The sequence below is a fragment of the Dromaius novaehollandiae genome, chromosome 9, assembly GCF_036370855.1.
Source record: "Dromaius novaehollandiae isolate bDroNov1 chromosome 9, bDroNov1.hap1, whole genome shotgun sequence".
In the NCBI taxonomy this organism is placed as follows: domain Eukaryota; kingdom Metazoa; phylum Chordata; class Aves; order Casuariiformes; family Dromaiidae; genus Dromaius; species Dromaius novaehollandiae.
Genome location: NC_088106.1, coordinates 1,462,861 through 1,476,393, shown reverse-complemented (window position 1 = coordinate 1,476,393; position 13,533 = coordinate 1,462,861). Strand labels below are relative to the sequence as shown.

General features: G+C 49.0%; 1 long non-coding RNA gene across 1 annotated transcript in view; it reads right to left on the bottom strand.

Annotated features, from left to right (window-relative positions):
* The window catches only part of LOC112981350 (uncharacterized), a 28,133-nt gene that overhangs the window by 7,089 nt on the left and 7,511 nt on the right, over positions 1 to 13,533 (bottom strand). The window contains exons 3-6 of the long non-coding RNA XR_010390383.1: positions 13,130 to 13,175; positions 11,286 to 12,050; positions 9,484 to 9,592; positions 9,030 to 9,201 (exon numbers count right to left, since the gene is read on the bottom strand). This is a non-coding gene — a long non-coding RNA (uncharacterized LOC112981350). The remainder of the gene's footprint in view (positions 1 to 9,029; positions 9,202 to 9,483; positions 9,593 to 11,285; positions 12,051 to 13,129; positions 13,176 to 13,533) is intronic.

Genomic DNA, 13,533 nt, shown 5'->3' with positions numbered 1-13,533 from the left:
AATTCAATTCATTTGGCCAGTTAGTTTTCTTGTCCCTCCAGAATCCCTTTCAAAACTATCTCCTCCATTGCTAGTTACACGCAATTCTAAACAGCCAATGTTTTGGTCAGGTATTTGTACAGCCTAATTAATATCTCGCTCAAATTCTTGCAAAGTGGCATTTTTAGAATTTGTAGTAGTTTGAGGAAAGACGGCACTTTTTCTATTCAAAGCTAGGAAGAAAATGATGCACGGTTCCGTCACATGGAAGTGACTCCTGACTTATGTATACGTAACAGGACTTCATTCCAAGGCAGTGAAAGGGTCTCAGCGTTTTGCTCCTGCAGATATTCCTGAACTGACGATGCAGATTGCTGCCAGGTATTGATAAACCTCAGGGTGTATAAACAGAAAGTGCAGGTCTTCTCCTACGCGACCGGCACAGACCAGGTCCCCCCAGTAACACTGCAGTGAAGCATCTCAAAGCGGAGTTCTAGTTTTAAACCATCGGTACAACATGCCATAAAGAAAACAGGTTAGCTAATTACTTCCTTGATTTACACCTACATTTCCCAAATGAATATATTCCAGTACTTCTTGTTGCTTATCTAAATCAATGCAACTCCGAAAATCAATGACAAATTTTACACCGTAATGTAACCATCCCCTTTATGTCTCAGTTCAGATAAAAGCACAAATAAAATTTCCAATAATTATTTACTGTGATAATAAACATGGAAATACTGTGGTAGAATTATTATCATAAAGTAACTGTAAACTAAGTTACATACGTGTCTAGGACACATCCCCGCCATGTGTATAACCCACATCTATCCCACGCGTATAACAGAAGTCTGACTTGATAATAGCAAAAATCACAGGCAAAGCTAGCATCAGCCTCTCAGGGACCAGGATTTGGCTCTGGGTTCCTCACGCATTATTATTTTACTGTTGAAACATAAAACGACACTGGTGACTTACCAAAGGCCTCCATTCCTTTTAAGTTCAACTTAGTGAAGTGTCTTTCTTCTCTTAAGAGGAATTAACTGCTTCAAAAAAAATTAGGTCTAAAGCATCAGGAATAGCCGCTACGTAGACTATGAATTTTACTAAGTTATATTACTCCATCATATAGCAAACATGGGAAGTTCAATCTGTTTAGCACTCTAAACACTAGGCTTGATTAGATGATTTTTACCATCCAAACCAAGCTGAAAATATCCAGACAAAATGCTAAATAACGAGAACTAAACAAAACCACCAGCCGCCTTGTCGGCATTGCTCAAGAGGCCTCGATATTTGTTGTAAACTGTCTCACCTTGTCCCTGGAAGAGACGCAGGGCTGGTAAATCCGAGGAAGTTGCAGAACAGTCCCCAGTTCACTTAAGTGATAGCGATCTTCAAGCTTAACTCTCGCTTATCTTGTGCTAACAGGGAGATGAGAGAGTGGAAGCATGTTTTACCACCGGCAGCATCACGGGCAATTGGGCAGGAACTCCCGAACGCGGGGAGCGTGGGGCGAGCGTCCCGCCTGCGGCAAGGCGGTGCAGGAGGAGCTCACGCCGCTGCTGCCCGGCCGCGGGGAGCCCATCGCCGCCCAACGCCGCGAGCCACCCGGGCTGCCGGGGCCGGCCACGCAGCTCCCACCAAGCACGCGCCGTCCGACACGGGCTTCGCCAGGCAGCACACGCAGAACAGTGAGGTGTGCGTTAGGAAACTGAGGAAAAACATGAACCTGAAAGAGACGCGAAGCTGTGGCGAGAAGAAACTGTAAATTGATTAAAAGGGCTGGTCAGAAAATGTTTTCTATGTAGAACACTCAAAATCATCATCACTGTGGCTTCCTCTTTCAGCATCACAGTAAAAAATTCAGAATTTGAAGGACGCTCCCTATTCCCCTAGAGAAGATCAAAGGCACGTACAGAATACTGCACCTGAGACACCTAAATCATGTAGGTTTTACTTAAAATTGTACTTTACTTTTCAGAAAAGACAGATGAAAGATCAACTCGCAGAAGATAAATAAAAATCAAGTCCACATCTAGACAGCAAGTCCATCAAAACAGACGTACGTGCCTATGAAAGGCATAAAGTGGGAATATCCTTTAAAAATAAGATCCAAGTCAAAAAGATCAAATTGACGTACTTCATTCTAAGAAACACTGCTTCAGAAAACGATTATTTTCAACTATAATACAATGTAGTACAATGGCTTGAATAATTATAATAATGTGCAGATCTGAATTAAAAAAAAATCGATTTCCCTTTGACATAATCCAAAATAGGAATAAAGTAGCTAATGTGAAGTATTTAAGACTGCTTATTCTGATCCTTATTTTGTGTAAAGTAATACTGTGTTAAAATGGTTTTCAGATTGCTTTATGTAAGAGATGCACAAGCTTATTCTTATCCTTGCACAGACAGTAGGCCTTGAAGAGCTATTTTCATAAACATACCAAAAGTCATGCAAGACTGCTTCAAACCTCATCTATTTGTACTAAACAGAGGAACTGTTAATGAGAACAGGATAATTAGAACTAAATATTAATTTGTCTCTATTTATTTTGGTACCAAGGTCAATTCTGATACAATTTCTTCCTTTGCCAAGTTATACTGCATATTACGTGCAAAGGTATCACAGCTTAGTCAGGAGAAAACAAAGTCTTTATTATACTCTGACGGCAACTGGAAAATTCCTTTCCGGCTTGTTTGAGGATACTAGTGAAATCGCTCTAGAAACAGAGAAAAACAAGACAAAGGGGAGAGCGCCTGCACACGGAATCCCCCGCCATGGACGACCGCCGAGCGAGAAGCAGCAGCGCTGGGGCGGATGCCGCGAGACGGCAGAGACGCGAACGAGAAGCGTTCGGGAGTCCGAGCGACCGAATCCTTACCCGAACAGAAATGAAGCTGTGAATTAAAGAAGTGATTTCGTGCAGTTAAAGCTAGATAAGTGTCACAGGACATTTTAGATAACTGAAACCACACTAGGGGCGACATGCCCCCGCTGATAATTCGGTGACTGGCATTGCCCCTTTTCCCTCTGCAGCAGGGACGCTGGGTCCTGCAGAAGGGCTACTTCTGCCGCTGCCACCCCGGGTTTTCTGCGGGCAGACACAGGCGGCGACGACAAGGCCCCCAGGACACCCGTCACGGACGGCCGCGTTCCCCAGCGTGCCCCCAGAGCTACGTGGCCACCCGGGAGGTGACACGCAGAACGAATCCCGGCACACACCGACGTGGAGGGACGGCATCCGACAGAAACAGCCCTACCGAACAGCCCCTTCCAGTTCCACGGTGCATACCCTTTCACAGAGATTAAAGCTTCAAGAAAAACTGGTATCTAAGGAGAGGAGGGGGGGGGGGGGAAAAAAAAAAAAAAAAAGAAAAGAAAAGGACTTTGTATGCAGTGCGTGGAGTGGATTAACCATGGGGAAGGAGATCTGCCTAAGTCGCTCCTGGCCGTTCCCGAAACTTTGGTCTCGTAGCCCAGACAGCACCGGCAAGCAACGCACGACTTCTCCGCGTTTCACATTGGGCTGAAGCCCGCCCGGCCCCGCTGCTACTCCCGCACCAGGACACCAGGAGCTCTCCCGGCGCGGAGACCTGCACTGCAGGGCTGTGTCGAGCTCGACAGTCCTCTGCCCCCCAACAGGGCCAGCTCCCTGCCCCGGCTGCGAGAGCCTTCCCCCGCGAGCACCCCTCCCACGAGGATTTAGGGCAAAACAAGCAGTATTCCGCTTCAAAGGTCACAACGCAAACATTAAGTTAAAGTTTAGGGTGAAATGTGCAGATATCGATCACCGCAGTTACTTGTCGCTGTGAAACAAAGACGCCAACTCTTCCTCACGCCCTTCCAGGCAAGTGCTCTGCTGTTGCTGGCATGTCCACGTTACCTCCTACCCTCCGAGAAGGAATGCTATATCTCACTGACAAGGCGAACGTACCGCTGCCGCAGCCTCATCCCTTCCCTCCGCAAGTGGTGCAGCGCTTTGGGAGAAGGGAAGATAAATCACGCTTACCATCGCTATGGAAACAAAAGTAAATGACATTAAGAAAAACAGTAAACTTAGGAATACTAATGCATAGTCAACTTTAACACGACTTATTTGGACAGCCTACACGTTATCGTATTTATCCAGACCACAGGCAACGCAAGCGGAAGATTTCCCACACTTTCAGGTGTTGGCTCAGGGGAAGCAACAGAGAATGGACTTCACCAGTAACTGCAGCTAGGATACCTCCCTTCTGCAAGCTGTTCATCGTTTGCCATGTTGCTCACGGAAGCTCAAACATTTTCATCAAGAAACTCTCCTGACCCACCGCTGTACGTCTGCGCTGCTTAAAATCGAGCGGTCCTAGGGAGCAAAGCGCAGCTGCGCGCTGGGTCCCACGCTTCGAAGACGACCTGCGCGGAGAGGAGGACACACTCCTCACGGCAGAGGAGACGGATGGGATGCGGCAGCCTGACAGGAGGGATGCACTCTTCCTTAGTCCACTGCCGCGCCGTGCAAATCCTGTTTCCAGTTGCTGCCCAGTCCTTCGCCACGCCCGAGCTGCGAGCACACACCTCCCGTCCAGTTACCGGGGGCATTCGTACAGGTGCCTTTTAAACACGCGTAAACAGACTTTGTTTCTCTTCCGCTGGTGGCAAAAAGGCGTTTCTTTACAGGGAGCGACTCCACTGCGCGCTCAGCTGCCCTGGGCGGTGGCCCCGCACCGTCTCCCAGGGGCGCGGGATCGGGGCCGGCACGGTGCCAGCTCCCCGCGGGAAGGGCCGCCCGCGCGCGGCAGGCGGGAGGGCTTCAGCCTGCACCCGCCCCAGCACGGCCCCTCCCGGGCAAAAACACAAGCCCCGACAAAAACGCAGCGTTTTCCCAAAATGCTCAGCCCTGTCTGTCACCTGCAAAAGACCCAGATTTGCTTTAATGGACATACTTCTAACATGCTTCTTTAGCTAATGTGCAGTGATAGATGAATAGCTCGCGGAAAGAAACTGCGGCCTTGAATTGCAAACAACCTCCCCCCGCCCCCTCCAAAGTGTTACTCGTTACTGAAGTAAAGCACGATTATTTTGGCTGCTTTTCTGGGTGAATACAAGTTTTAAATGTACAAATCACAAATTTATGACTAAGTGACAAAAAAAAGCATTCTCAACCAATGACTAAAAAAAAAAATACCAATGCATGTTATTAGTAAGCGCATGCACATGCAAATAGTACTTGCTGTTACAACGCCTAACCTCAAGCCTGTCTGCAAAGGAAGCTCACTTTGGCCAACGTTTATGGCAGGACTGAGCCAAAGCGCCGTCGATAACTGCAGCCGGTATTTGCGGGTCCCGGCATCGCCCGGGGCTCCCGGAGGCGGGCCGCAGCTTCTCGGCCCAGCGGTGCCCGCGCGGGCACGGCAAGCGGAGGAGCGGCCCGCCGGGGCGCTGGGACAGCGGACGCTGCTCACGGGAGCGGCCCGACACCGCACGGCTCCCGGGGAAAAACCAACAAGAAACCACACTGCGCAAAAATGCCGCCGGTTTTCCAGTAATGCCATGTGCACCAGCCCGGGGGGGGACGGCAATGCTTCACCCTGCCCCGGTAACGTGCAGAGCCACCGACAAGTCAAGGTGAACACGACTGTCGCACTGCTGTTGCATTGGAACAGCAACTTAAAAAGCATAAATCGCCCGGGTGATTCTTCTAGCTGAAGAGAACCTGAGCAAGGAGCGGGCGGCTTCTGCCGAGGGGCTCCGCGTTAGGAGGGAAGCGCCAGCGCAACCAGCCCGGGCCCCGGGCAGCGGCCGGGCTCGAGACCCTCCGCGGCCCCTGCTTAGGGAGCAGCAGCAGCGACGGCCCAGCCGCGGGCTGAAGAAACTACAAATACACAGGAAAAAAGCCTGTGCTGCTGGGGGGGAGGAGAATTTAAACAGACCAAAAAAACCCACCGCTGCCGGACACGGGCACTCGTTACCGCATCCAGCCACCCGCTACAGCACCAGCACGCTGCTCGAGAGCGGGCACACGTGTACCCTTAACATTGCGTCCTGCCTGCAAGAGTTCTATAGAGGAAGTCACCTGGAATAGATGCACCAACTTAAATTAAAAAAAAAAAAAAAAAAAAAAAGGCAAATAAAACCCCAAAGAACCCCCCCCACACCCCACAGCGTGCTACACACCGGCGTACGCCATACCGATACATAAACACGCACGTGCAATAAGCCAGGTTGCCGTCCTACAAGCAGGTTACTTTTCTTTCGCCGGTGCAGAAGGGGCAGCCGCTTCCCCGGCCCGCCGCACCCCGAGCACCTCGCTTCACCAGCCGGGCAGCGGCGAGCCAGCCCGGCACCGCTTCCACGTCTCGGCCCTCGGTGCCGGCCGCAGCGCTTCCCCGCTCCGCTGCCGACCCGGGCCACGCTGGGGCAGCTTCCTTCGAAGGCAGAAACCTGGTTTTTCCCAAAAGGATCAGCAGAAGTTTTAGTAAAAGACAAAAATCCGCTTGCACTCTCTACTGACAGAGAAGGGAAGGTACCGTCGTACAAGATGTCCATTTTACTAGGAATGCAATTAATTTTGCTGCAAGTAAGGACTAGGGGACTGCGTCTTTGCCCATGAAATCCCAAAATGGCTACGAACTACCATTTTCACAATACTGTAATGAAGATTTGCTGATCTCTCTCTGATTACAAGATATATCAAACAGGCGATACCTCTTACAGGGGAAGAGGCGCAATCTATTTCCCAAACACATTCGTGCAGAGCCCAGAAGCAGCGTGGGGTTTCGGCGCAGCGCACCAAAGCTTCCTAAAGGAAATGTCCTCGAGCCCTTCCAAGCACCCCTGCTTTCCAGAGGCAGAAGGCTTTAGCGTTTTCCAAGAGAACTCCCCGAAGAAGTGCTCTTCACTTTTTCCCCTCTCCGGGAAGCCGTGCCAAGGACAAAGTCCTTCGCCAAGAACAGAATTCCTGCGCGGGGAGGCTCCGGCCCGCGTTCCCAGCGCCGTGCTCAGAGGCCGGGACGCGGTGCTGCGGGGGCTCGCGGAGCACCTGCGAGGAGCAAAGCCCACCCCGCCGCCGTTCGAATGCACATTCACCAAAACCGCAAGAAGAGGCCTCCCCAGCATCTGTGCTAATTTGCAAACTGATGCTAAGCTAATGCTACGGTCGTTATTAGGCCAAGAGTGCATGTTTTTGTGCCATTCGGTTCCATTTTAGCAGTGAATTATTTCCCATTCCGTTTATGTTTGCATTTGAGAAGCCACGTGGAACTGGGGACCCTCGTCGGCTTTCTCTGCAGCTTCAATAAAGTCATCTGAAACGGAGGAAAGCAGTCTTTAAACCGTGCTACAGTATTTTCTCTTTTTATTAGCGGAGAAGGATGAAGCTCCTCCCGCTCTCAGGTTTGATTTTCAGTCAAACCAACCTGAAATGTTTGATGCTATGGGTCTGCTTCGAAGTCAACAATCTTCAAAAGACTTGGCATAAAAATGGTTCCATCGCTTAAGAGAAAATATTGCAAAGTATCTAAAAAGTTCTCAAAGTTATTTTGATGAGAAAATCAGGGCAACGTGCTTTGGGTGAAAAAGTAAGAAATTCCTCCAACCTGCCTTTTTTGTTGTCCCCTGGCTCTGGGTATTTTATGGGCTCCCAAATGTTACTGGCCCCTTGGAAGAGACCTTCTCCAGCTGACAGAAGCCATCACCTCTATCACAGGGAGCCTCAAACCTCCCTCTCGCGCCCAGACTTCTCCTGGGCTTCGGGGGCCGGTGCAGCAACGCCATTACCACCCTCACAGCTCGCACCCGCGCCCGGCCTCTGGCAGGCCCTTTTCTCTAGAGGCAGTCACAGGGGTCACCTGTTACATGACAGTTCTCATCCTGAAGTACGCATACACGCACATGGATTAAGGAAACGATTTAAGCCAACTCTAAAACTGGTTATCTGTCTAATCAGCTATTCAGGAGTCTAGGAAGGTCCGACTTCCTAAATTTCCTTGGTTAGGACTTTTTAACTTGAAATATTGTGGAGGGAGAAGAAAAGATCCCCGGAGCTAACATCCACTTCCAGGCCTGTCCTGAGGCACCCCACGTCCTTCTGACCACGTGCTGTTTCCTGTTGTTCTTTCCGCTGCTCATTAGCAGACCCATGCACAACATGTCTATAAACCCGTGCTTTTACCTCGCTGAGCAGGCTGCCGCGGTGCCGGTGAAATCGCTGCGCTCCAGCGCTGGTTTAGCTCCCTCCGACACGAGCCGCACGCGGCCCAAGCAAGAAGCCGTGGACGTGCCGGCCCCGCGTGCCGTCGCAGCGGCTGTCCTTGCGCGGTGCCACGTTTCGCCCGCACAGCCGCCCAAGCCTGCAAGAGCCCACACCCGTTACGTCCTAAATTCCGTCCCCGACACATCAGCGCTGAACGACCCTTCCCAGTTGCGCAGCGTGGTTTACCATGCCCTGCACCAGCACCCCACAAAGCCGACCCTGGTCTGCACCGAAGCTGCTGCCGGGTCTCGCCCCGACGCGACAGGCAGAAGCGCGGGTTCAGCGGCACGTTGGGCAGGCGCAACCGCCGCCTGGAAGGGGTGTTGTGCACGGACTGTAGCTCCAGACGAAGCAGCGTCCGACTGACCTCGGGTAGGTCGTGATTCACGGCCCAGCCTGCAAGCGCTGAGATCAACTGGAGATTACCATTCGCTGTGAAAGAAGCAAAACCAAGTCCTTGAACCTACACTGAACCTGTTCAGACACCGCACAGCAAGTTTCACTTCTGCTAATTTCACGACGCCCTCCCAAAAATATGCAAAAAGGTAATCAAAAGAGATTTTAAAAATGAAAAATCAAGTAGGCACTGAAAACAAATTGCTCTCTTGTATCAGGAAGAGGTTGTTTCCCCAAGGCAGAACTACACACACACCACCTCGAAGGAAACACGAGCACTGCTTAGGGCAGTCGATGCCTGAACGATTCGCTGCACACACACCTTGAAGAACAGAAACCGGGGTTTCTCCCCCCGCCATAAAGAAACACTTCATCGGCCTAAAATTTAATCTGCACTCAAAAACATACCTTTAGATTTAATTTTTTTGTGGTAGTCTGAACCTCCCACGTAAGCTTTCCAAGTGAGGCCTCTGCAGAAGCGCACTGTAACGGGATCGTGTTTGTTTTTGCTGGCTGCCACTGGCCCGGGGAGCTCAAGAGCCATTGTGCTGGTTCGGGAGGAGGATTTCCTCTAGTAAACCTGCCAGCAGAAAAACAACCACACATTTTGATGGCTGTATTCCGTTGTAAGAATGGTAAACTCGTAAAGCGGTATGAGCGATTCAATAGAAAAAGATTAGATTTAAGCGGCCCAAGGTTCATCTATTTAAAGTAATAGCAACTTGAAATGCCATTAGCTGATTGTAGAAAATTTTTAAAGAAATGACTTAAAAAATTTTTTTTAAAAGCTAGTTTGCATCAGCTACCATGAGAAGAATGGGAAAAGCACGTTTAAATGTTTTACACATTTTGAATCACTTACCTTATAAGCACATGACTGAGGCACAGCGCGGCACTACGAGGCGATCAGTTAATAGCCACTTTACACTAAGCATTCCAGTTCCAGGTCCTCCTGACATCTGCTTTCAAGTCTTAGAGGAAAAAAGAGTATCACATATTCATACTGAAACAACAACAGCAGCAGCAGCAACCCCCTTTCCTATAAAACTGGCAGTAAAAAGAGTAAACTGGCTAACACATCAAGTAAGGCAATCTATAATGTCAAAGGACAGCTGACAAAAACCTACAAAGGAGTTTCTGGAGACACAAAATCATTTGGGAAAAGCAGAGAGAAAGAGAAGCAGGAAAAGGTACAAAAGAATTGGATCCCCTTCTCGTCTAACCTGTGTCCTGCTCTTCAGTGATGACGATGCAAATAAATAAATAAGTGCTCTGTCTGTCATGAAGGCTGTGCAAGAGACAGGTCCTTGTAAAGCCATATTAACAGTCAAGAGAGGTACAAAAGTTCATTTACTACGGCCTTCTTCTGCACTTGCTTAGTGCCAATAAATCCAAGGAAAAGGCATTTTCTAGATCATCAAAATCCTGAAACTGGGATATCTCATCTTTGATGAAATATAGATCCCCCGACTTACTCTAAGAGTAAGATTTGAAGTCCCGTTCCCCGCGTGTCGGGGTGCCAGGCCGTGCTCCCTCTCGCGCTGCTGCTCCGGGCTGGATTCCCTGTGCTTCCCCGCGTGTCGGGGTGCCAGGCCGTGCTCCCTCGTGCGCTGCTGCTCCGGGCTGGGTTCCCTGTGCTTCCCCGCGTGTCGGGGTGCCAGGCCGTGCTCCCTCTCGCGCTGCTGCTCCGGGCTGGATTCCCTGTGCTTCCCCGCGTGTCGGGGTGCCAGGCCGTGCTCCCTCGTGCGCTGCTGCTCCGGGCTGGGTTCCCTGTGCTTCCCCGCGTGTCGGGGTGCCAGGCCGTGCTCCCCCTTGCGCTGCTGCTCCGGGCTGGGTTCCCTGTGCTTCCCCGCGTGTCGGGGTGCCAGGCCGTGCTCCCTCTTGCGCTGCTGCTCCGGGCTGTCGGTGGCAGTTCCGCTGAGGGTGCAGCACGGCGTGTCGAGGCGTACGGAGCGTTGCTGACCATTGCACAGAACAGCAGGGGTTGGAAGGGGCACCTGGTGTAACCCCCCCACACGCACACCCCTGCCTATTTCCAGACCCGTCTTGATTATCAGGCAATCATCTGCCTGGATCGTGTCCCAGCTCTCCGTGACCTGAGCACAGCTGTTCTTTTGCATCGTTATTTAGGGATTCTGACATTAATTTTAACAATAAACTCCATACTGTCACTTCAAAGGTATTAAAACTTACTATATGATGTCAACGAATATTTTGGGACTTTGCACAAGTTGGGTTATAGGCACATTATGCTGTGAATATGAATACTGCGCGTTTGCTCCGCATTTATCTTAAAAATTCACAAGTCTGTGTCATGTTTCTTAAAGGTAATTCTCCATACCTGAATCAGACAGTTTGAAATAAATAACTGGAAACCACTGCTGTTAAAGCACTTGCAAGGCTTACAGTCTACAGAAATAAAAGGAAAGCTAAGTGTGCATGATAAGCCTGAGCCCTGCGCAGTATTTCCCCCCCCCCCCCAGCTAATTTATGAATCTATAAAGGTGAGATTTTATCACAGAAATAGTTGCTGCTTTCACCACTAGCTTTGTGCAGTTGTTTTTGCTCTTAATTAAGCTCCTTTTAAAGCTTCCTACATTGCAGAGTCTGCTGGGCTGAACGTAACATCTCCTCAAGCTTTTGGGTTCAACGAGTGCCGCATACCTTGTTCTAACTCCCCCTGACAGGAAAAGGGAAGAGGCTCCTCAACGCGGATTCCGGGGACGATGATCCTATTTGCCAGTCTCTGAACTCGGCCGTGCAGCGAGGGCTCCCTCCCCGCAAGGAGCAGGGTTCGCCTCTGCCTGCAAAGGGCTGCCGAGGGGACGGCGCGGGGAGGGGCTGTGGACCTCTGTTTCCTATTCCAGGCACCTGAGGAACTCCGGAAAAGCCCTAAAAATGAATCAGGGAACTCAACAGGCTCTTGAGAGGCTCGTGACTAAGGAGCAGGTTGAAGAAAGCATCCAGGAACCTGGGAAAGAACGTGCAGTGACAGGCAAGCAAAAGGAGGAAGAAAACGACTATCGGAAGAACTCTCCAACTGATCGGGAAGGGAAAACAAGTGCAGGGGCCTGGCGAAGCCCTAGAAATTTTTATATCTCTCTCTCACACACACACACACAATATATATGTGTGTGTATAAATATATTTGCAAGGCAGGCCTTGAAATTCTTTTCTATGCATCTTCTTTTTTCTCAGTGTGTGCATATAAAAGAAGACATTAGAACAGTATGATGTTGCAGTTTCAAGCTCTGCCTTGCAAACTGCCTTAGTGTTCCCTGCTCCTAACTGCATTACCTAATTACCCTTTGCAATCAGTCACTCATCACGTAGACCGCAGTCAGGTGTGCTCATCCAGCCGCAGCCCAGGCAACGCGCCCCATCCGTGCATCGCCCCGAGACCCCTGCGCGAGCACCGCAGTGAAGACACTGGACAGTTAATCCAAAAATACAGTAACATACGCTTCTAAATTTCAGGTATGAACATAATCAAATGCCTTCAAAGATACTAAAATGAAAGATGTTTCACATCTATGTATGTCACTATTCATCCGATCTAACAGAATCAGATGCTATATTTGATCTCAGTTATTGCTAAAGGTTTTCAAATCCAAGCAAAACGTAATTCTGGTAACCTTATAAATGACATGGAAGCAGTCCCCTTTCAGAAGGGTGTTTTTTCAGGGTTCCTTGCGACTTCAGCCTAAATTGCAATGCCCAGTGGAGCGGTGGGAACAAAGCAGGCGAGAAGGGGGACTGCAGGGCAGCAAACAGCTTCAGGAACGCCTGGCAGTGCCCGAGATCCTCGGCAGCTACCGAGCAGCACTCTAAACACGCTGGAAACCTCCAGAGCATGAAGACTTGAAAACCTTGTCTGTATTTTTAACACGCAACATGCATATTTTTATTATACACACACAAACAGATGGCTAGGAGATAATCTCCTTTGTTACTATCACCGTCTCATTTTCAAAGTTGCAATGCAGTCCTGGAAAAAACCATGAAAATAAGCTGCATGGACTTCCAAAGCCTCCACAGACAAAAAACCCCCATGCCTTTAAATAAAGAAGTTTGACTTGCTCAGTAGCCACTGTTCATATAAACAGGACTTTTGCTCAGGAGGTGAGAGTGTATTTTCAGCCAAAGGTTTCACACCTTTGTTTTTGAATTTCATCATCTGCAAACTCAGTTTATTGAAGATCATGAAAGATCTTCCCACTTGCTGACCTCGGTGTTAGACGAGTCAAATAAGCATGGTTTGTGTGCCACAAGGACTTTTTTCATTTGAAAGAAGCTCAAAAGAAAATCATGTGGGTTTGTACGTGGAGCAAACAAATGGACAGACCTCTAAAAACACACTCCCCTGCCACCTTAGGTATCTAATGCACCATAAGCATCACTATGGGTGAACAGGTAAAACCATTTTTTCGGAAAGGTGCTTCATCTTTCCTCAGAAAACACGTGTTGCTCATGTTACTACACTACTGCAAACAAAACACTTAACTCACCCCAGAAGAGCAGCTCTTCATTTCAAAGCCAGGGTAAAAGTGTTGTCTAAAAGGAAAAAAAAAGCAAGTTTTGAACTTACAGAATACTGAATATCACTTTTGCTCTACTCAGAAGGATTATTCAAAATATTTAAATGTTTCATAGGGTAGAAAATTTTTTAAGAGTGATTACTCAAAGTTAAAGTAAATCCATAGAAACAAATATTCCTTTTTACTCTTTTTCCTCTTTATTCATATTAGTATCTTTCCAAGAAGCTATAATCTTACAGCTATTCACATGGTTAGGTGACGGTTTCTTATTACAGCCATTATTTTCCAACAGCTTTTATTATAACCGCTGCATTTCCACCCCCAGGCTCGAGCATGACACTTTAGCTTCGTCCTCACCAGCCCGCGGGAGAACT